Below are 23,454 nucleotides of genomic sequence, written 5' to 3' on the forward strand. Positions count from 1 at the left end.
CCAGCGTGAGGAGCTCCACCCATGGCAAAGGTCATGAGGAAGGAGGCTTGGCATACGCAAAGGCGTGATCAAGCCTCAGGAAACCCCCTGTTCCCGAGCATCTACCCCAAAACCAGAGTCTGTTTTATGCTCTCACCTACACCTCTGACTTTACGGGGGGCTCTCCCCCATAACCGTTTCTCTCGGAGAAGGAGTAAACGTGCAGCTCCAAGGCAATAAAAATTCCTGGGCGTGACAAGAGTGTTTCAGCTTACGGACTCCTCTGAAGGTTATCTGGCCCACCTGTATAGGTTTGTCCGGCCACAAGTGATTGTTTACAGCCTCCCAATCTGAGAGGCACGAGATGTTTTAGACTTACTAAAGGCGAATTCTTTTGGGGAGTTAGAAATTATTAGTATACTGGGTTGGTTAGGAATTTAATTGGTGAAGGGTTCTTCATTTGTTGTGTCAATAATTGCTGCTAATTCCCTGCTCTGGGTGGGACAAGGATGTCTCAGGTCAAACCTCTCTGCTGACAGACTAGCTTGTGTGACAGGATTATCCATACTCCTGCCACATGATTGTTTACTACCTCTCAACCATAAACAGCACAGAGTTTTGGAGTATTTTGAGAGTCTTAATTAGCATAGGACTTTTTCTTCTTGTTGAGTCAATGATTGCCGCCAGGCCTCCATATCCTTAGGCACTTGGGAATATATTAATCAATGTATTTGGAGTATAGCAAAGGAAATATAGTAGTTTTTGATGTTAGCAATACTAGACTTTTTGAGTTAATGGATTTTCTCTTTTGTAATAGATCACTGTACTTTGTTATAAATCACTGTGTCCTTGCTATGTAAGAATGTAACTTTATCATATCTTAAGACTAAATAGATCTTAAGGGGAGCATTGGTGAAAGGATTTTCATTTGTTGGGCTGATGTTTGCTGCTAAATCTCCATGTTCCCTACTCTTATAATGAATATAACTAGCATATAGGAAGAAATAAGTATTAACCTTTAAGCATATAGGAGAAATAAGTATTAACCTTTAAGACTAATCATGTTAACCTTAGGTTGAATAAATTCCTTTCTTGATTGTAACTCACTACACCCTCACCCTATAGGAATGTAACTTTATTTGGAGGGTGGTGCCTGGTTTAAGAAAAAACACCCTTGGAAAAAATAAGTTTTTTGGTTATCAGAAAGAAAGGATCATAAAATGTCAGCAGGTCTCACTCATGGCCAGAAGATGATGTAATATTCCTAAGACCGTTTTTTTAATACATTTATGTGAAGCACCTGATTTTGACAAAGGTCAGGACTGCTGACCCCCGCGTGACTCTGTATTCATCCCTATGTGTAACAAAAGGTATATAAGCAAACCCAAAAATAAAGAAATCGGATCAGTTTCCGGAAAGGCTGATTCCCCCATGTCGCTTCTTTCTTGCTCCCGTTTTTCTGGCTGAATTCCCATCTGGAGCATGGATGCTATTTCACGTAATCCAAGTTATTCAGCCTCCTTTTCTCCACTGATCTTCCTACTACACTATCCATTTCTAATCTCTCTATATCTGTGATTAAATATGTATTTTTCCAAAGACGCCGACTCCGTCCCCCCACCTTCGAATCACCCTGGATCCACCGGGGCTGGACCCTGGCAATTCCTTCCAAAGAACACCCAGGACTCATCTCCTTTAGAATGGACTGGTTGGATCTCCTTGCAGTCCAAGGGACTCAAGAATCTTCTCTACCACCACAGTTTCAAAAGCATCAATTCTTCAGCGCTCAGCTTTCTTCACAGTCCAACTCTCATATCCATACATGACCACTGGAAAAACCATAGCCTTGACTAGACGGCCCTTTGTTGGCAAAGTAATGTCTCTGCTTTTCAACATGCTATCAAGGTTGGTCATAACTTTTCTTCCAAGGAGTAAGCGTCTTTTAATTTCATGGCTGTAGTCACTATCTGCGGTGATTTTGGAGCCCAAAAAATAAAGTCTGACACTGTTTCCACTGTTTCCCCATCTATTTCACATGAAGTGATGGGACCAGATGCCATGATCTTCGTTTTCTGAATGGTGAGCTTTAAGCCAACTTTTTCACTCTCCTCTTTCACTTTCATCAAGAGGCTTTTTAGCTCCTCTTCACTTTCTGCCATAAGGGTGGGGTCATCTGCATATCTGAGGTTATTGATATTTCTTCTGGCAATCTTGATTCCAGCTTATGCTTCTTCCAGCCCAGCGTTTCTCATGATGGACTCTGCATAGAAGTTAAATAAGCAGGGTGACAATATACAGCCTTGATGTACTCCTTTTCGTATTTGGAACGAGTCTGTTGTTCCATGTCCAGTTCTAACTGTTGCTTCCTACCCTGCATACAGATTTCTCAAGAAGCAGGTCAGGTGGTCTGGTATTCCCATCTCTTTCAGAATTTTCCACAGTTTATTGTGATCCACGCAGCCAAAGGCTTTGGCATAGTCAATAAAGCAGAAATACATGCTTTTTCTGGAACGCTCTTGCTTTTTCGATGATCCAGCGGATGTTGGCAATTTGATCTCTGGTTCCTCTGCCTTTTCTAAAACCAGCTTGAACAGCTGGAAGTTCACGGTTCATGTATTGCTGAAGCCTGGCTTGAAGAATTTTGAGCATTACTTTACTAGCGTGCGTGATGAGTGCAATTGTGCGGTAGTTTGAGCATTCGTTGGCATTGTCTTTCTTTGGGATTGGAATGAAAACTGACCTTTTCCAGTCCTGTGGCCACTGCTGAGTTTTCCAAACTTGCTGGCATATTGAGTGCAGCACTTTCACAGCATCATCTTTCAGGATTTGAAACAGCTCAACTGGAATTCCATCACCTCCACTAGCTTTGTTCGTAGTGATGCTTTCTAAGGCCCACTTGACTTCACATTCCAGGATGTCTGGCTCTAGGTGAGTGATCACATCACTTTGATTATCTGGGTCGTGAAGATCTTTTTTGTACAGTTCTGTGTATCCTTGCCACCTCTTCTTAATATCTTCTGCTTCTGTTGGGTCCATACCATTTCTGTCCTTTATCGAGCCCATCTTTGCATGAAATGTTCCCTTGGTATCTCTAATTTTCTTGTAGAGATCTCTAGTCTTTCCCATTCTGTTGTTTTCCTCTATTTCTTTGCATTGATCGCTGAAGAAGGCTTTCTTATCTCTTCTGCTATTCTTTGGAACTCTGCATTCGGATGCTTATATCTTTCCTTTTCTCCTTTGCTTTTCGCCTCTCTTCTTTTCACAGCTATTTGTAAGGCCTCCCCAGACAGCCATTTTGCTTTTTTGCATTTCTTTTCCATGGGGATGGTCTTGATCCCTGTCTCCTGTACAATGTCATGAACCTCATTCCATAGTTCATCAGGCACTCTATCTATCAGATCTAGGCCCTTAAATCTATTTCTCACTTCCACTGTATAATCATAAGGGATTTGATTTAGGTCATACCTGAATGGTCTAGTGGTTTTCCCTACTTTCTTCAATTTAAGTCTGAATTTGGCAATAAGGAGTTCATGATCTGAGCCACAGTCAGCTCCCAGTCTTGTTTTTGTATAGAGCTTCTCCATCTTTGGCTACAAAGAACATAATCAGTCTGACTTTGGTGTTGACCATCTGGTGATGTCCATGTGTAGAGTCTTCTCTTGTGTTGTTGGAAGAGGGTGTTTGCTATGACCAGTGCATTTTCTTGGCAAAACTCTATTAGTCTTTGCCCTGCTTCATTCCGCATTCCAAGGCCAAATTTGCCTGTTACTCCAGGTGTTTCTTGACTTCCTACTTTTGCATTCCAGTCCCTATAACGAAAAGGACATCTTTTTTGAGTGTTAGTTCTGAAAGGTCTTATAGGTCTTCATAGAACCGTTCAACTTGAGCCTCTTCAGCGTTACTGGTTCGGGCATAGACTTGGATTACCGTGATACTGAATGGTTTGCCTTGGAAACGAACAGAGATCGTTCTGTCGTTTTGAGAGTGCATCCAAGTACTGCATTTTGGACTCTTTTGTTGACCATGATGGCTAGTCCATTTCTTCTGAGGGATTCCTGCCCACAGTAGTAGATATAATGGTCATCTGAGTTAAATTCACCCATTCCAGTCCATTTTAGTTCACTGATTCCCAGAATGTCGACGTTCACTCTTGCCATCTCCTGTTTGACCGCTTCCAATTTGCCTTGATTCATGGACCTGACATTCCAGGTTCCTATGCAATATTGCTCTTTACAGCATCGGATCTTGCTTCTATCACCAGTCACATCCACGGCTGGGTATTGTTTTTGCTTTGGCTCCATCCCTTCATTCTTTCTGGAGTTATTTCTCCACTGACCTCCAGTAGCGTGTTGGGCCCCTACTGACCTGGGGAGTTCCTCTTTTGGTATCCTATCATTTTGCCTTTTCATGCTGTTCATGGGGTTCTCAAGGCAAGAACACTGAAGTGGTTTGCCATTCCCTTGTAGCAGACGTCACATCCTTCCCTTTTCTATCTGGCCCGCAGTCCCTGCCTTATTGCAAAGAGCTAATTGGTAGTGTGTGAAATCAGGAGTGTGTTTTTGCTGTGTCAAATGAATTGAATGCTATCTTCAGAAATGATGTTGGAAGAGTCTGCCTCATCTTCAGAACGCTTCTGAGACTGTTTCACCCTGCCGTCAGTAAGAGGAAGGAGGAGACAGCGGAGGGCACCGAGGCTTCACCAGGAAGGCGGGGCTCAGTGCCTGCTAGTGGACGTACGACTCCGAGCAGCTTCCTCGTTCCAACTTCAATTTTCTGATTTTTAAAATAGAATGAACATATTCAGCTTGCCAAACTTTGAGAGGATTCAAGAAGTTAATGTTTGAAAAAATACCTGATAAACTTTTGAAAATTAAGAGTTTATATAATAGGTTATGGAATGCCTACTAGTAGATTTCACTATTTGAATTTTTCAAGATCACATTAAAAGGAACAGCAGAGATTAACTTTCTCATTGAGTCTGTTTAAAAAGGAAGCCAAGTGCCGCACTACATGTACGCGAATCTTGTGTTACTTGTATTAAAATTAAAGGTGAAAAGTAGCAAAATTTCTAAATATATAAAATTATTTCAACAGTCATAGTGCTTAGTCATTCCGTCATGCCCAGCTCTTTCCAACCCCGTGGACTGTAGCCCACCAGGCACCTCTGTCCATGGGATTCTCCAGGCAAGAACACTGGGGTGGGTTGCCATGCCCTTCTCCAGGGGATCTTCCCAGCAAAGGGCTCACCCGAGTCTCCTGCCCTGCAGGCGGAAACTTCCCCATCTAATCAATGAGCAGGAGTCTGGTCTGTAGAGATTATTGACTCCACAGCAAGGATGCTTTTCTCCGCAGGGTGCCCTGGTAACTGTCCAGAGCTCTGCTGCCCATCTGAAACACACAAGACACAGACAATGTCACGAATACTAGGTGAAATTTCCAGAGCCATGTTGTAAGTGCGGAAAACTATTCTGTCAGTTAATGAAGACTGTGCTGCGTTTCATCTCACTTTCTAAAAGAGAGCATTCTGGCCTCAGAGCCTGCGGTCCTAAATCTGAGTCCAAGTCTGATCATCTAGCAAACACCTCTCAGGTGCTGGACGGCGTCTTAGAGACGGATGTCTTAACCCAGCGGACACAGAGGCCAGCGAGCCATCCCTGCCCGACATGGCCGGACAGTGCCCTCTGCTCCCTCCTCCCCGCCGGGACGCTCGGCCGTTCCTCTGACCCTGGTGTCAGACTTGGCCTCTTCCGTGATGACTGAGGAGGCAGGAGACACGTGTCACACTGAATTTTCACTTCTCTGATTACAAAGCAAACACATGCTTGGTAACACTTTGACCTTGCTGAAATGTAAACAGGCCACAACGGCACTGAGAGGGCCCCAGCAGCTGCACTGCATCGAAGGTGAGCACGTGGCGCGTCAGAACCTGCGGGATGCCCGAAAGCAGAGCTGACAGGAAAGCTTCAGGGAGTAAGGGAAGCTTCAGGCCAACACCAGAAGTTCCCAGCTCCAGAAATTAGCAAGAGAAGGCGGAACAAGTCCAAAGCAAGAAAAATGAAAAAAAATGATAAAGGCGGTAATCGGTATTATTAAAAACATCAAGAAAATCGATGAAGCACCAAGTCAGTTCTTCTGCTTAAAAATGAACGAAGTTGACAGACCGTTAGAAAGCCTGAGAAAGGTGACTAGATTACCCAAATCAGCGGTGTCGGGGAAGAAACAATAGGCATAAGTGCAGAGCCTGTGGGCGCTAAAGGGCAAAGAGGGAGCTCTGCGAACAAGGCGCACACAGGCGACCACTCAGAAGAAAGGGACCCGCCCCTCGAAGACGGCACACTGCCGAAAGGCAGCCGAGATGAAGCGGGCAGCCGTCTTAGAAAGCTGACCTGGCACTCAAGGTTCTGAACAGGGGATATCCAGAGCCAGACGGTTTCACCAGTGCACCTCAGCCGGCCGCCTCTAGGGAACGGCAGAGAAGGGAGGACTCTGTGAACCCAGTGTGAGCAAATAACATCCAAAGTACACGGGGAGCTCCTACAACTCGGCAGCCAAACACAAGCAGTACGATTTTAAAATGGGCAAAAGGCTTGGGAGGCATTTCTCCAAAGAAGACACACAAATGGCCACCAAGTACAAGGAAAGCGGCTCACTAGTCAGCAGAGAAATGCGAGCCGGAGCCCCGGTGAGAGACGCTGCCCACGTATCAGGATGGGCAGCATCAGAAAGTCAGAAACAGCCGAAGCAAAGGGACGCAAGCACTGTGGGTGGGGACGCAAGCTGGCGCCACCGCCGTGGAAAACAGCATGTGGGGGGGTCCTCGACAATCAAAACAGGACCACCCACTTGCGGATATTTATCTGCAGGAGGGGGAACCAGGATCTCAGGCTCCACGTTCAGTGCCGCCTGATCCACAGTAACCGGGGCCTGGAAACGACTGAGCCTGCATCAGCGAATGAGTGGACCGAAGACGCGGCGCCAGTCCCGCCGGATGCTATTCAGACAAGAGAGAGGGGAGACCCTGCGGTTGGCACCAGCAGGGCTGGGCCCGAGGGCGCTGTGCAAAGTGAGACCAGGCAGGCAGACAAACGGACACGAGCTCAGTTATCGTGAAATCCCGAAAGTCCAGCTCATGGACAGAGTAGAAGGCTAGTTTCCAGGGACTGGGAGGTGGAGGAAGTGGGGGAGGGAGTGTTTCTCAAAGGATACAGACTTTCAGTTATAAGAGGCATAAGTTTGGCGAAACTGGTGTTCAGCCTGGGAACCGAAGCTATTAAAACTGTGTCCCATATTTGCAGCTTGCTAACAGTACAGACTGGAATAACTAACTCTTTAGAAAAGACCCTGATGCTGGGAAAGATTGAAGGCAGGAGGAGAAGGGGATGACGGAGGACGAGATGGTCGGATGGCACCACTGACTTGATGGACCTGAGCTTGAGCAAAGTCTGTGAGACTGTGACGGACAGGGAGGCCTGGCATCTGCAGTCCCTAGAGTCGCAAAGGGTCGGACACGACTGAGCGACTGAACTGAACACTATGGAGTTTAAATGGTCTTTCCACACATACGCACACACAGACAGCAACTGTTTGGAGTGGCGGATCTGTTAACTCATCTGGTGAGGTGATCGTTTATGTATGTATCAAAGCGCTGTGTCCTGCCCCTAAACTCACACGGTGTTACTAATCATTATATCTCGATAAAACTGCAAAGAATGATGGGCACACATAACAGGCAAAAATGTGTCCTTTGCATTTATTTTTATCCTTTAGAATCTTGCTGTCTCAACACACAGCTACAAGCTTCTTTCTATATATATATAAAAAATGCGCGAAGATGTTTCAAAGGAAGGAAACAAGCTGCCGTTTATTCTGGGGTAATGAGCATTACCTTGCTCAGGAAATGTCCTTTCTATCCACCTCAAGTTCCTTTTAGCATCTGGTTGAGATGAAGAGAAAATGGCCCTCTGATATTAAATCAATATCAAAGAAGGGGTGTTTTAGATCAGGTTTCCCTCCGCCAGCGTCGTCTTCGCGATAATGCTTAGAAATGGTGCTGTGGTCCCTGCCAGGGGCAGGCTCGAAAGTGCAATTTTGGCAAAATAAATAAAATGATGGTTTAAAATGCTTTTCTTCTGCAGTGATCTCATAGGTCACCAGACTGTAATCAAGGACACATTTCTTGCAAGGCTTGTAGCGCTCGCGGGAGACGGCTGGAGAGAAAAGCCATCGCCGTGTATTTAAGCGACGCAGGAGATAAAAGGCAGGAGGCACCCGCATGGGCTGTGCCCCCGCTCAGCGCGGGAGGAGCGTGTCCCGGCGGCTGCAGGGGGCGGGTCGTCGGCGCTGCCCACCGTGCCCAGTCCCGGCTGCACAGCTGCACGAGGAAGCCACGGCCCCACCGGGGTCTCGGGGGCCTGGCCCAGGGCGGGTGCTCTGCGTGCAGCCCCAGCCCCCTCCTCTCCTCCGCAGAGCCTCACTCTTAGCCGCCGCAGTTCCAACGCGCCTTGCTCGCGGACTGCTGCCTGCTTCTGGCCTGCGTACGCCCGCTGTGCAGTGTCCCTAGAGGTCACCCCCGACCTGAGTCCTTGGTCCTGACATCCTGGGGGCCCTTCCCCCAGCAGAGGCCCATGACCACGCCCCACCCCCCAGGACCCCTGAGGCCAGTCTCACATCATCTTTTACCAAGTCCTGCAGAGTCTGGGCAGGCTGTTGATATTCAACCAGAAAAAGAAGTGCAAAACCCAGCTAAAATGACAGCTCGCAAGGTTTTATCCGCATCACTTTTTACTGTGGATGCCTCCGTGGAGTTGGGGATAAGAGGAGCTGCCCAGCCCACCTCCTGGGGCCGGGACGAGGGGACAGTGCAGGAGCCCAGACGCTGAACGAGCAGCGGCTGTCGCTCCCGAGGACGAGGCTCAGGGCAGCCTTCAGGGAGCGGGCCCACGAGCGGCGCTTCCCCGGGGCTGCTCCTGTCCCCGCCCTGCGGCCGGCACCCCGGTCCCCATCACCTCCCAGCCGCCCAGATGACCCCGTATGTTCAGGACCATCTCCTTCCGCGGAGTCAGGACGTGGTCCCCAGTCCATGGAGCTCCCATCTCTGTCCTTGCCTCCCCCGGGGTTCCTGCTCCGTCAGCCGCCCCTCGAGGAGCAGAGCGCCCAGGTTCACACCCTGTCTTCACTGAGAGTTTATGTTCCATGTATGCACAGCATCGTCATTCCCCCGCCCACCAACCCCGGGGATGCTGCCTGGGCGTTGACCCCCACCCGCCTGGACACCGGAGGAGCCCTCGGGAAGGGATCTCAGGTGCCGGGGCGGTCAGCTGGCCCGCCGGCCTGTGGGGGCCGAGCCCACGCTCTGCACGGCGCCCTCGGCTCTCGACCTGCGGTTCATCCGTTGGACCATGAGCTCCTGAAGGGCAGAGGCCACATCGTATTAATACCTGCCTCCCATTATCGATGTATTGCCTTTCAATAAGTGTTTGCTATAAATAAATAAATGAATGCTGATTAAATACAATTCAAAAGGCACTTAGGGGAAAGACCATTCATGAGTCATAAATATTTCGAGGGAAGGCCAAGAGGGAAGCATCCGTAAGCGCTTCAGGAGGCTGAGAAAAGGCGCCTTTTGCTCCTCGCTTTGTCCCCGTGCGAGAGCAGAAGTGGAGTCTGGTGTCCCTTAGTTTGGAACATCACCAGTAGGTTGGAAGTTGTTTTCCTCTGAATCGGTAGGCCATCAACCTACCTTCAGCGCTCGCCATTTCCAGGCAGCCTCTCCCCACGATGTCGTCATCGCAGAAGCCCGAGGTCCACCGCCCAGAACTCTGTCCCCCGGTGATGGCATGTGGGCTCCTCAGGCTGACCCCAGTGGGTGAAACCCCACTTCCCTCCATGGGACTTCGCGTCTCAACCACCAGCCACGTCTACAGTCCTCCAGACCTCCCTAGTGTTAACTATATGATCAGAGGCCCCATGAATTTACTTGCTGTGAGAAATCTATGCCTTCTTTGGAAAGCACCAAGTGTCTTTTCCAAACTAAGCAAGTTTCCGCGGGTTCTGGGATGTGGGTTTAGGATCAGTCTGCTCGCCCTTCTGACCTTCCTGGTCTTACAGAGTTCAGCCTTGCACTCAAGGGCTTCCGAGTTCAGACGGGTAACTCCGTCCTCCCAGCTCACTTTCTCGCGAGAGGTGACTGACTGCAGCCAGTCTTCGCTCGGCACGTCTCTCGCTCCCTCGGTGCCTGGGTGGACTGTCAGCGTCTCCCCAGCGATTCCAGCATGGACTTCGCGCGCTTTGTCCCAGAGGAGGCCGGAGCTCCTCCCATCCACCTTCAGCAGCCGTTCGGTGACCTGCGGCATTGCCCTGTACTCTCCGTGCTCGTAAGCTGTCTACAAGACACCAGCGCATTTTGTATCTTCTGAATTTCCTCCCATCACACGTCCAAACAGACCACTCACGAGCCCTGGCAAGGCCCCCTCGGACCTTCCAGTTTTCAAAATGCATTTGAAATTGCTTCTTCCTTACTTCAAGCGGTGGCAAATCCAAGGGAGCATGGAGCCAGGAAAGACCTAGATGTCTCCTATGGATTTCTTTTTTTTTTTTTTTTTTGCCTGTGTGGCTTCCCTCGTGTCTCAGGCAGTAAAGAATCTGCCTGCAATTCGGGAGAGCAGGTTGGGAAGATCCCCTGGAGAAGGGAATGGAACCCACTCCAGTATTCAGGCCTGGAGAATCCCATGGACGGAGGAGCCTGGCGGGCTACAGCCCACGGGGTCACAGAGGATCAGACGCGCCTGGCGGCCAGCGCGCACAGACACTCACTTATCTGCGCAGCTGTTTCTCCGTTTCCGCACGGTTCCGACGGCGCATGATTACGACTGGCTCGTCTAAATAATGAGCCGCGGCCGAACGGATTTATCGGGGAGAAGGGGAAATGCGGTCTCGACGACTCACGGGGTGGTGCGCACTCACAACCAGCAGAGTCTGTTCGGCCAGCGAGAGAAGCGCAGAGCGTGCACCTCGTCAGAACCTTAGAGAGACCAGGGTGGCTCCTCTGTTCCGGTGAAATGATGCTCGTCAGGGCTTTACTGATTCTATAGGTTTGTCTTGCTTAATTTCCTATAAGTGTAAGGAGCTCATACATAATTTTACATTTGTACATATTTAAAGTATTAGTCACTCAGTCGTGTCCAGCTCTTTGTGACCCTGTGGACTGTAGCCCACCAGGCTCCTCTGTCCATGGAATCCTCCAGGCCAGAATACTGGAGTGGGTAGCCTTTCCCTTCTCCAGGGGATCTTCCCGACCCAGGGATCAAAGCCAGGTCTCCCGCATTGCAGGCACATTGTTTATCATCTGAACTACTGGGGAAGGTCTGTCCATATTTGACTATTAGCATAATTAAAAAATAATTTATTGAAACCTTACAGCCAAAGTATTTTTTTCTTTCAAGCGAGATTCATGTATTTCTCAAGTTTTAGGAAAAAAAAAATAGCCTTAGCTTACATTTCTACTTTATTAAATATACAACATACCATATGATATGTATATAAACATTTGAAATATTGGTTCCAACCTATCCTTTGAGGTTAACAGACTTTGATTTCTTTTTTTTTTGGCTGAATGTATTAAGTAATACTTATTTGTTTTAAAAGTACCTCCTGTGTCTAACCAGGTGACTGAAGCCGCTTCATTTCGCCAGGATGCAGTCTGCCAGCCACGGGAAGTGCTGGGAGGACCCTGCTGGTGTTGGGAGCTGTGAGCACAGCCCTCTGCTGGGTGTGGCTGTGCTCCCTGTGGGAACGTGTACCCAGAGTCTCATTTGTTTGCACTGAACTTCTCTATCTAGTCTTCAGGCACACTCTCCACGCTTCCTGTTCTGAAACTGAGCAAAGAAGAATTTACCTGATCTACTTATCACATGATGGACGTGAGTTTGAGCAAACGCAGGGAGACAGCGGAGGACAGGGAAGCCTGGCGTGCTGCAGTCCACGGAGTCGCAAAGAGTCGGACACGACTGAGCGCCAGGCTTCCCTGGTGGCTCAGAGGGTAAAGAGCCCGCCGGCTGAGACAGGAGACACGGGTTCGATCCCCGGGTCGGGAAGATGCCCTGGAGGAGGAAGCGGGAACCACTCCCGTATGCTTGCCTGGGAAATCCATGGACAGAGGAGCCTGGCGGGCTGCAGTCCACGGGGTCACAGAGGGTCAGACAGGATCTAGGTAATCGTTGCACCTTCCCAAGTTAGGTTTCTTCTTTCGTTGATTTTCAGACGGAGAAGTAAAGCCGTTTCCCGCCTCAGTCTCCCTGTGAAAGCCTCCGGCCGCTCCTCACTCTCTGCCCCGTGAGTCGCCCCTCAGACTCGGCAGCCGGAGGCCGTGCAGACATCAAGCGCGGGGCTGGCGGGGTGGTCCTCCCGCCCTTCCTCCGCCTCCTTCCTGACAGCACTCGGGGGTGGTTCCCGGTGTTTCCTGTGGCCACAGCAGGCTGTCCCGCTTAGATGGCCTCGGCCTTGGCCAGGGTGCTTCCTTGGACGCCTCCCGGAACCGCCCTCCCCGCCTGCAGCTGCGGCGTCACCCCCCACCGGCCTTCCTGACCCCCCGGCCCAAGAGTCCTGCTCCTCTGACCTTTACCCCCCTTGCCATCAGACTCATCCATCCTCCCCGCTGAGTCACCTCCAAGCCTCTGCTTCACCCATGGATTCGTCTAAAACGCTTACTCGGTGCCTGCGACAGGCTGGGCCCTGGGTCGGTGCTGGGAGCCTGGCGAGAAGTAAAGTGCACGTCTGTCCTCGAGAGTCTCGCGGGTGAGGCGAGCAGATAAGGAAATATTAGGTGGGAAACGGCTGCTCACCAGCCCTGGCTCCTGCCTCGGGTGTCCCCTCCCCGGACCAGGACTTTGCTAGCAGTGGGTCAGATAAGCCCCAGCATGGAGCTGCGTCTGTGTGCAGACACACTGCGCTCGTTTGGGAAGCGAACTGCTCATAAAAATGCCGGCAGAGACATGGGCTGGAGCGTGGGAATGTGGGTCCCCTTAGACCCCCGGCGGAAGAGCAGGCTCCACCCGCCGCTGACTCCGCAGCCTTCTTCAGCCCCATCCTCCCGAGTTTCTGGAGGTCTGACTGCAGCTTAAGTCCAGGCTGGGGTCAGAGGTGTAGGAGCACATGGGTACCCAGGGCCAGGGCGGGCTGCGGCTCCTGTGCCAGCGATGGTCCAGCCCCTTCCTCTCCGTGTGGAGCTGAGGCTGCTCTTGGGCTGGAGGAAGAAAGATCCCGGATGTGCTGCCCACGGTGGCCAACACCTCCCAGCAGGAGGCCGTGCGGAGAACCCCGTCCCCGAGCTGGCGGACGGAGTCTGGGGCCGAGAGTCAGGCACCGTGGTGCCCGCCTGCCTGGGGCGCCCGGGGTGTGGGTGGTCTCTGAGCCTCAGTGGAGCTTTAACCAGAGGCAGGGGAGCATGGCGCCGACCTGCCCGTCCATGGATCTATCCATCGATAGGTCGGGTATTGCCCGGTGCCAGGCAGGGCAGCGTTCAGGGAGCCTCCAGCTCCTCCCTGAGCCTTCTGCGATTTGTAACGGGATCCTGGGCTTAGCAACGACTCTGCGGGGGCTGGGAGCTCAGGTCTGAGGGCAGGCTCAGGGCTTACAGACGGAGGGCTCTGGAAGCTGGGTGTCCAGGCGGGGTGGGGCGGCAGCAGGGGAGGCTGCGGCCCTAAGTATCAGGTGTGGGTCTCCGCTCTCCACCCTGGCTCCTGATCCAATCCCCCCGGTCAGGTCACTTGTAAGATAAGGAAAGACCCCCTCATTCTAGTGCTGATTCCAAGGCCCCCGCTGAGTTCTTAAGGGACTCCTCCAACCAAGGCTTCCTTTCCTTTCCTGCGCCTTCCTGCCCCCGCCCCCCGCAGGATGGAGAGACTCACAGAAAGGGGGCTGGCAGCCAAGCTGGAGCCCATGGGGACCTCCTCCTCCGGTTTCTTATTTGTAGAAAAAGGCTTTAGTGCCCTGGGCCTCCCCCGATTCCACAGCGCAGCCTCAGCAGTTAGTCAGCGGCTCCCAGGGCCTCCTGCAGGGACAGATACGATGATGAATGTCTCCCTGTGGAAACCGAGAGCCACGCCCGCTTCCCTGGACGTTGGTGACCACATGCTGGCCGGCCGGCTGGAGCCAGAAGGCTGAGACAGCTCTGGGGTGGTCACGCGCCCGGAGACCCTCGCCCCTCAGGCTGCCTGGGGGAGTGCGGGGAGCCCGGGGTCTCTAACAGGACTCGCCCGTCGGCCTCGCTCGGCGCCTGCAGGTGAGCTCTGACCGCGGCAAACACCGGCTCGAAGCGCTTGCCGTCACAAGCACACGCAGCCTCGCTCCGTCACCCCGCACGCTGGAAAGTTTGCCACGTCCCTGGTTCATCTGCTTAAACACCGACCTTCTCAAAGTGGCTCTGCCAATGAAACAGAGCCGTGGAAAACCAGGCCTGCGTGGCCTCGTGAATGATGGGGGAGGGAAAGTGAGAGAGAAAATGCCATGTGCGAGTGTGTGTGAGTGTGGGGGTGTGTGAGCGCGGGTGTGAGGGGGTGGGTACAAGTGTATGTGTGTGTGTGTATGGCTGTGAGAGTGTGTGTGTGTGAGTGTGGGTGTGAGAGTGTGTGGGGGGTGTGGGGGTGTGTGTGGGGGTGAGTGTGGGGTGTGTGTGGGTGAGTGTGTGTGTGTGTATGAGTGTGGGTAAGTGTGTGTATATGAGTGTCGGTGAGTGTGTGTGTGTGAGAGATAGTGTGTATGAGTGTGTGTGTGTGGGTGAGTGTGGGGTATGCGTGAGTGTGGGGTGGTTGTGTATGAGTGTCAGCGACTCTGGATGTGTGTGAGAGAGTGTGTGTGTGAGTGTGTGTGTTTGTGTGTGTCAGTGTGGGTGTCAGAGAGAGGGGCCTCACAGTGAGATTAACATTCATTGCAGGGACTTGATTTTATTTGGAAAACCTACAGCTTAACAGCACACGTAGGCTCAGCTCAGAAATGACCATAAACGTTTTGCCCGGGCTCTGCTCTTGTTAGCGTCCTGCCCTGCGTGCTTGGCGAGGTGTCCCCACTCTCCCGGACACGTGTGTGCATGAGTACTCGCTCAATGTGTCTGACCCTTTGCGACCCCATTCCCAACCCAGGAATCAAGCCCGGGGGATCTTCCCGACGCAGGGATCAAGCCCGGGTCTCCCGCATTGCAGGCAGGTTCTCTACGGCCTGAGCCCCCAGGGGAGCCACCGCAGGCAGACACAGGTGATCGCGTGAACACGCACCCTCCCCGAGCCGCGGGACCACGGCCACACACGTCACCGACCCTCTGCAGACCTCGGGGCAGGTTTCCTTAGCCGACGGAAGTTCTCTAACACAACCCCCGAGCCCTGGTCGAGGCCGGTGAACTCAGCGCTGACGTGAGGCTTCCAGCTGATCTCCGGCCCGGCCTGTGGCCCGGCCGCGTCACTGACCCCAGGGCACCCTTCGTCCTCTTCGACTCCGGGACAGGATCTCTTCGGGAGCCGCTCGCGGCTTTCGCATTCCTTGGCCCCTGGTCTCCTGGCCCCTGCCTTCCCCTGCAGACAGCTTGATGGGGGTAGGGGTTGCACAGGGCCGGGGCCGTCCACTCCTCCAGCAAGGCAGACCCGGCGAAGCACCCTCACCCGGCCCCAGCTCGTCCCTGGGTTTCGACAGGGTCTCTTCCCTGGGCAGCGGGGAGAATGCCTGCAGGCATCGGGGCTCATCCTTCCGTGGCCTCCAGGCCGCCTCAGATTTCTGCCCTGAAAGGACAGGGTCCAGAGGAAGAGAAAAGGACCTCAGGGGCCCCGGCACCCCCTCCCCAGGCCCAAGGAGGCGCTGACAATGGTGTTGCCGCTGGCCAAGGGGCCGGAGAAGCAGAAGGGAATCCCGGCCCCAAGTCACTGTCCCCCAGTCACTGACACAGTGACCCCGAGTCTGGCGGTCGCTGACGGAGAGGCAGGGGACAAGCAAAAGGCCCACGGGGCTTGTCCAGAAGGCCAGGCAGAACCATGCGGCCCGTACCAGATGAAAATCCCCCAAACCTTTTTCTAGGTGAAATGTAGTAAGAAGGCAGTGGCACCCCACTCCAGTACTCTTGCCTGGAAAACCCCATGGACGGAGGAGCCTGGTGGGCTGCAGTCCATGGGGTCGCAAAGAGTCGGACACGACTGAGCGACTTCACTTTGACTTTTCACTTTCATGCATTGGAGAAGGAAACGGCAACCCACTCCAGTGTTCTTGCCTGGAGAATCCCAGGGACGGGGGCGCCTGGTGGGCTGCCGTCTATGGGGTTGCACAGAGTCGGACACGAGTGAAGTGACTTAGCAGCAGCAGCAGCAAGCAATTTCAGGCTATCTGCTCTCTGGGCCAAATCTAGCTATTTCAGAATTTGGAAATCTTCAGAGGAGAAGCAAGAGCCCGGGAGCTTTGCAGATGGTCAGAACCCGAGTGCCGTTTCGGAGCTGCGTGCTGGCGGGAGAGCTGATCTGGCTGATACTGGTTATCCACTCCCGGGGGCTTCAAATATGCCCCGCCTTTTCACTTTTCTGATGGAAAAAACTCGGCCTCTGTCTCAAAGGTCAGACCCTGTTTCCCCTCACCTGGCGTCTAAGCCGCCGTCTCTGCAGCCGGCCCCTCTGTCTGGGGCTCTCCTCCTCACCTGTGCCCTGCGCTCGCTGTGTCTGACAAGCCTGCGTTCACTTTGTCAGCTGGTTCTATAAATTAACCAAGTCACCGATCCGGAGTAGTAGGGCCGGGCTTCCCTTTTTACTTTGAGACTGCGATGGAGCTGAGACGCAGCAGCTGGGCCGTCAGGCCGCTGTCAGCCTTGGTGGACAGAGGGGCCCTCGCTTGGCAGGTCCAAGGCCAGCGGGGTGGGCGGTGCCTGCAGGCTGCTGGGCCCAGGCTCCCTGGACGGGAGAGATACGAGACTGGACAGCGCTGGACCTGTCCCCCGCCCCCTGGGCTTGGGGCTGCCCGCTTCCTCCTGGACGGCAGGGAGGGGCAGCGGCGTTGGTGGCACTCGGCGCGTGACACGGCCCCCGGCGTGCTTCTCACGGACTATAGCAGTCCCCACGTCACAGATGAGGAAGCCGGAAACAGCACCAGCCAGCAAGTCAGGGAGGATGAGACCCCCAGCGGCCTGGCCCACCCCCGCGCTCCCCGCGGCCTGCTCCTCCCAGGGGTCCACACGCGCCCAGGCAGAGGCACGCGTGTCGCGGCCACGCGGCACCGGCCAGCACCGTGCCGCCGCCCCGCCAGCTTCGCGGGCTCCCCCAGCACCTGCCGGGTCCCCAGCTCGACGCGGGGGCACCGGGAGGCCGGTGACAGATGGTCTGGGTGTGGATGACAACATCCCACAGGGACCTCCATCCCCACGTGGCCCCGCCTTCCGTGAGGCCATCTCTCTGGAGCCCAGAGCCCCCACGCCTCTCCCAGGAAGCAGCCAGGAGGCTCCAGGCAGCTCCCAGCGCCCCAGAGGCCGGGGTTCCTTCCCCGAGCTCAGCCTGAGGCGCTTCTCTCCGTCAGCACGGTCAGCTCCAGCGAGAAGCCCCATGTCTGAAGAAACACAGGGGACGTGGGAGAGGCCCCAAAGGAGGGCTGAGACCAGCCCTGCTCCCCAGCCAGGCTGCCACCTAGGAAGACCCGGGCCTTCCCGCAGCTGCCCTGGAATCTGAGAAACCCCGGACAGAGAAGCCTCGAGGCCCAGGGCTGAGCCCCTGGAGACTGGAGAATCCCCGTTTCCCAAGTGCAGCTCACCAGGCACCTCCGCTGCTGATTGAACCCCAGGACGCGTCTCGTGGAGAAGCCGGGTGGGCCCTGCAGGAGCTCTCAGGACACTTTGTGCAGGGAACAGGGGCCGCTGTCAGCCAAGTGGAGGAGGCGGGAGGGGACGGCGGGCCTGACCGATTGCGACGGCTCCCTGACCTGCGCCCCAGCCCTGAGACACCCCGGGCTGGTGCTGAGCAGACAGCAGCAGAGGCTGGGCCTCAGGCCTCCCCCGGGAGCCTTCCATACCAGCCTCGGCCAGCGCTGGGGCCCTGGCCCCGGGGTCTGCCTCCAGCTGCCCACTGAGGGCTGGGACCCCAGGTGGAAAGAGCTGTTGGGTCTCCATCCTACAGGCGAGGGCAAGAGAAGCTACTGAGTTCAACTGAGCACCAACTCCGTGAACGCCGTCTGTGCCCAGGTCCACGTGAGGTCGACCCAGAGCGCACAGCGAGCGGGCTGGATGCCTTGTGAGGAAACGGACACCTGGAGCCGCCGGGATTCCGCTGCCCTTGGTGTGGCCGTGGCCTGGCAGGGGCTTGTCAACATCCCCAGGGAGCCCCAGGTACAGCTGAGCCTGAGAGCCTCCGTGCCCGGGGTAGGAGCAGTGGGGCTCTGCCCGGGGGTGCCCCTGGGGGGGCGCCTCTTCGGTCACTGCAGACGCTGCGAGAGCTGTTGGGCGGACAGTCTTGGAGGGAAAGGGGTTCTTGAACAGACGAGTCTTCTCAGCTCGATTTCAGCCCGGGCCTTGCCCCACGCTACAGCCTGAGCTCGCTCCTTCCTGGAACCGGGTCCCTTCTGTCCGTCCTGACTTTGAGGCTGAATCAGCACAAACACGCAGTCAGGTCCGTGAACTGCCGCTTGACGCTGCAGCCATGCAGGCGGCTGGCATCCATCACGGCGGGGGTGTGGCCGTGGTCACTTTGGATAAAACGACCCGAGAGGCAAAACCGAGGTGCAGCCGCCCACCTCCCGTCAGCAGCCTCCGCTCCCCGTCCACCTCCCGTAACTCGGGGACCGAAACGCCCCCCCTCCTGGGTTCTCCTTTAAAGCTCAGCTCATTTACCCCGAAAAGTGGTAAAAAGCAGGTAAGTTCACTTTTTTCAATACGCAAATAGATGGAAAAGGCCTAGGAGGTTTACTTTCTTTGAGACGTTTCTATTCCTTTAGGAACAGGACCTGAAGGATTGCAAGCTGGTTTCCCCGCCATCTCTCATATTCTACATGTCCTTCAGGTAAGGGACCACCTGCCCAGGTCCCCACGGGCTGTACCAGAAGGTCCGTGCAGCTCACAGCCTTGGCGGCGGTGTGGCTGGCACCCCGGATACCAGTCGCCTACAAGGAAGGATCCCCGTCCCTGAGTGAGGGCCCCTCCACCCCGCACCCTCTGCGTGTGCGGACCCCACCTGGCTATCGGCGCCCCCCATGGGGCTTGGGCAAGGGGGCTGCACGGTTCTGCCAATGCCGGTGCTGCCTGCTGGGCCAGGAGTGACACACCCTTTGTCCTGGACAGGGTCTCCTGACCCCTGCCGGACCCGTGGCCCGTGGGCCACCGTGAGAGCTCGCAGTCAGGCAACACAGCTCTGGATGTGGCCTTCCTACAATGACCGGCAGAGCGGATAGTCCACAGCAAGACGGAGCAACGTGGGGAAGCGGCAATTAATAGGTGATTGGCAAGTCTGGCAGCACCGCAGGAAGGCCAAGACCTGCTTACAGAGCTGACACCAACCACGCTCACACACAATTTTTAGGAACGCCTGCGATGCAAGGCCACAGGGAAATGAGGGCAAGGTGAGGACAGACACGGGATTCAGGGGCTGGGTCCCTGGGGCGGGGGGAGGGGGCTGGCGTGGGTGGGGCGACGTGCAGTCACGAGGTTCAAGGTCGGTACGCTCAAGCCCTAGCTGTGCTTGGTGTGTGCGTTTATAACACTCAGTGTGTTATCAGAAGTAACCAGCGAGGGACTCCCTGGCCAAGGATGAAAGTGTGTTGATCCAGTGTGCACATCCGAGTTTGGTCAGATAGGGATTGATAACGTATTGATTAATAAAGTGATGGGTAGACAGATGAGCTGATAATCGGTGATGCTGTAAAGCTTGACCACCCCCAAAATCTCCCTTGCTGAGGTGATATCTGGGAGGAGAAGATTACAGGGAACACTGATTTAAGGCAACAGAGAACCAGGGCCAGGCCGCGTTTCTTTCACAGAAACACCGACGGTGTCGACGTCTCGCACTGCGGGGCCCAGACGCCCCCTCCAGTCCCGCCGTGGGCCTCCCCGAGCGGTGCCAGGTGTCTGCAGCGACTTGTCCGTCTCATCAGCAGAGCTCCTAGAAAAGGAGGCCCCTGGGTGGGGGGCCGGGGGTGGCCCCTAGAGCCCCAGAGGTGTGAGGGAGCCAGAAAGAGCACAGAACCGTGGTTCCGGCTCCTGCGGGGTCCACTGGGCGCAGAGAGGAGCACAGAGGACCTGGGGGCCAGCTCGGGCGCCCGGGCCAAGACACGGCGTCCTGACGGCGGCTCAGAGCCCGGCCCGAGCCCCCAGCGCCGCCCGCTGACGGGGCAGTCCAGGCAGCCTGGGGGGCCCTGCATGGGGGCGCCTCTCTTGGGACCTGACCTTTCGCCCAGGGCCCCCAGCAGAGCCAGGTTCCCCCTCGGAGCCCAGGCGGCCTGCGCTGACGTGCTAGGCAGGGATGCAAATCACAGACTTGTCCAGGGCTCCGGCTCGAGGGCGCCCTTCCCAGCACATCTTCCTGGAAGGCAGGACTATCCTGGGCGGAGAATGCCTTGCATGATCCCGGAACAAGGAGTTAGCGTGTGGCTCCACGTGGTGCACGCTAAGTTGCTTCAGTTGAGCCTAGAGAAGGAAACGGCAACCCACTCCAGTCTTCCTGCCTGGAGAATCCTGTGGACAGAGGAGCCTGACCTGCTACAGTCCATGAGGTCACAAGGAGCCAGACACGGCTGAACAGCAGCAACAGACTGCAGCCCCCCAGGCTCCTGTGTCCATGGGGTTCTCCAGGCAGGAACACCGGAGAGGGCCGCCATGCCCTCCTCCAGGGGGTCTTCCCCACCCAGGGGCGGAACCCACGTCTCTTGTCTCCTGCGTTGGCAGAAGGGCTCTTCACCACTAGTGCCACCTGGGAAGCTTTGTTTCTTTGTAGGAAATAAGGTAATAACCACCCCAGAGCCGGACCATCTAGGAGTTGGCCGGAGGATTCACTGTCAAGGAGCTTTGTGACCTCCATGAGCCCCCACTTTTATAGTCCCCGTGAGTAAGGCAGATGGTGGCCCCTCTTGTATATTGAGGTGCTGGAACTCTGCGCCTGGACACCCCCCACCCCAGACACAAGCTCCAACTCCCAGGCCCTTGAAGACGCAGAGCTCCTGCAGAGGGGCGCCTGGAAGCCCCTCTTGTCCACCTGCCTGCACAGAAGCGCCATCGAAGCTCTGGAGGTTGTTGTTGTCCTTCTGAGGGCTCCGGTCAACAACACCTGCCCCCACCAGTCTGGGAAGCATCGTTAATACCGTTAGACACTGTCTGTGAGGCTCCTGACCTCATCGGAGAAAGTGCTCTGTGAGTCCGAGGGATTAAAAATAGAAGCAAAACCAGAAGACGTCTGCGCGCAAGGGTGAAAATTTCCTGTGCCGCTCGATCGGCCGGCGTCTGACCGAAGGTGAAGGGCAGAGCTGGGAGGCCAGGGAGTGGAGGGTGACCGCCGGGGGAGCAGCCGGCGGGGCGGGCAGACGCCAGTGTCCCTGGGAGGCCTGTCCAGGCGGCACTTGGATGCTCACAGTAGCCCGCACCTTGCAGCCCACCACTCCCGGGGGTTGCACGGCCAGGCACCTGAGGGGTCGGGGACACGGGCCCCATCGTTCCCTGGACCCGAGCCTCACCCCCCGGGGAAGGCATGACCAGAAGCCTCTCAGCCGCCAGCCCGTCCCATGGCGCTTTGCAGCAAGGATCTGGTCGAACCTTTGCAGGGCCCAGGGTCCCTCTCCTCCTGCCTGGAGGTGGCGGCCCGCAGAGGCTGGAGCCTTGACCTGAGCACGGCTGCCTTGCTCTGAGCCCGAGTGCCGCCGCTTTTCGCCGCTTCCCCAGCACTTCGTTGTGAAGCATTTTGAGCTTCCCACGTGCACACAGCTGTGTGCCCACCGTCCGGTGCTGCACAAACGCCGCTTGACCCTTCTGCCCGGGCCTCCGCTCCGAAGCCTTCATGCTATTTCTGCTTCAGGTTACATCGCCAACAGGACACGAGCCCCTCCTCAGCCCAGCTCTGCCACATCCTGGCCGTGTAATCTCCGGCGGCCAGCCCCTGCCGGTGCCTCGTCTGAAGAGGGGCCCACATGCAGACCCGTCAGGACGACACTGCACGGCTGTGTTAGCGCACCTCAGTCGCCCGACCGTGGGCAGATGGAGACCCTGCGGGACTCGTCTCCTTGTTCCAACGTGGCCGTCTCCAAAGCAGCTTTCCCGGAAGGCCGGAACTGCACGACGTCATTCCCAAGCAGGCAGAAGACGGAGGGGAGAGCTGACACAGGAGCCCAGGGACCACTTGGCGCTGGACACACAGGGCTGCCCGCGGCCACCTGCCCACGGCGTGAGCGCGGGGACCCAGCGTGTGCCGAGACTCTGGACGAAGGAAATAGGCCGGCCCCGCGATTCAGGCGTCTGCTGATCTGTGCTGTGTCAGAGTTCCTACCCATGAATAGTTTCAAACATAGAGAACGCTGGAAAAATAACCCATTGCGCTGGACTGTCCGCCTTCTTTCTCCTGCAGATCCGTTTCATGTAGACGCGGTGGCCCTTTACCCCCAAGAACCTCACTCAGCCACACTCCTGTCACAGGACCCTTGCTGGCCCAGCGGCCCGCCCGCACCTCCAACCACAGAGCTGGGCGAGGCTTGGCCTCTCGTCAGTCCAGTTGGGCAAAAGTTTGTTCGGGTCTTTCCGTGAGACTTTTTTCTTTTTTGTCAATTCAGTATTCATTTCTACATCTGTTTTGTCTTCCCAAACATTCTCTCCTTTTCAATTCAGTCGCTCAGTCATGCCTGACTCTTTGCGACCCCATGGACTGCAGCATGCCAGGCCGCCCTGTCCATCACCAACTCCTGGAGCTTGCTCAAACTCATGTCCATTGAGTCGGTGATGCCACCCAACCATCTCATCCTCTGTCGTCCCCTTCTCCTCTGCCCTCAATCTTTCCCAGCATCAGGGGCTTTCCCAATGAGTCAGCTCTTTGCATCAGGTGGCCAGAGTATTGGAGTTTCAGCTTCAGCATCAGTCCTTCCAACGAACATCCAGGAGTGATTTCCTTTAGGACAGTCTCCCACAAAAGCTCATGTCTCTTCATCGGGAAGCACACAGACCCCTCACCCCTTCATGCCGTTCATGATCTCAGAGCCAGTTTACCCTCACACAGGAAAAAAGTCCCTCAGACACACCCACCTTCTCTAAGAGATGCATTGCTGCCTTCCTTAGTAACTGCTGTTACAATGAAGATCTTCTTTCTTATAGCTCAAAACAGCTAGAACAGGAGCAGCAATTCAGAAGAACTGAAGTCGTGAGCCGGGCCCTCTCCAGGGGTCTTGGTTGCTGCCAAAAACAACAGACGCTTGAAATTTCCTTGGATTTTATCAAAGAATCTTAATTCCTTTGTATCGCATCCTGTTTAAGAGCCAGGTACAGAAATTCCTGGGCTGGTTTTT

The 23,454-nt window shown here is 55.0% G+C and overlaps 1 long non-coding RNA gene across 3 annotated transcripts in view; it reads right to left on the minus strand.

Annotated features, from left to right (window-relative positions):
• LOC138446960 (uncharacterized) overlaps positions 1-23,454 on the minus strand; it is a 46,236-nt gene that overhangs the window by 5,491 nt on the left and 17,291 nt on the right. Inside the window, exon 1 of one of the 3 annotated variants that reach the window (XR_011259625.1) lies at positions 12,685-12,857. The exons of 1 other annotated variant lie outside the window; for it this stretch is intronic. This is a non-coding gene — a long non-coding RNA (uncharacterized lncRNA). Of the gene's footprint in view, positions 1-12,684; positions 12,858-13,883; positions 14,009-23,454 lie in introns of those variants that run through there. One more of the 3 variants, XR_011259627.1, reaches the window with a different exon arrangement.

Source organism: Ovis canadensis, chromosome 10 (genome assembly GCF_042477335.2).
Source record: "Ovis canadensis isolate MfBH-ARS-UI-01 breed Bighorn chromosome 10, ARS-UI_OviCan_v2, whole genome shotgun sequence".
Classification (NCBI taxonomy): Eukaryota; Metazoa; Chordata; class Mammalia; order Artiodactyla; family Bovidae; genus Ovis; species Ovis canadensis.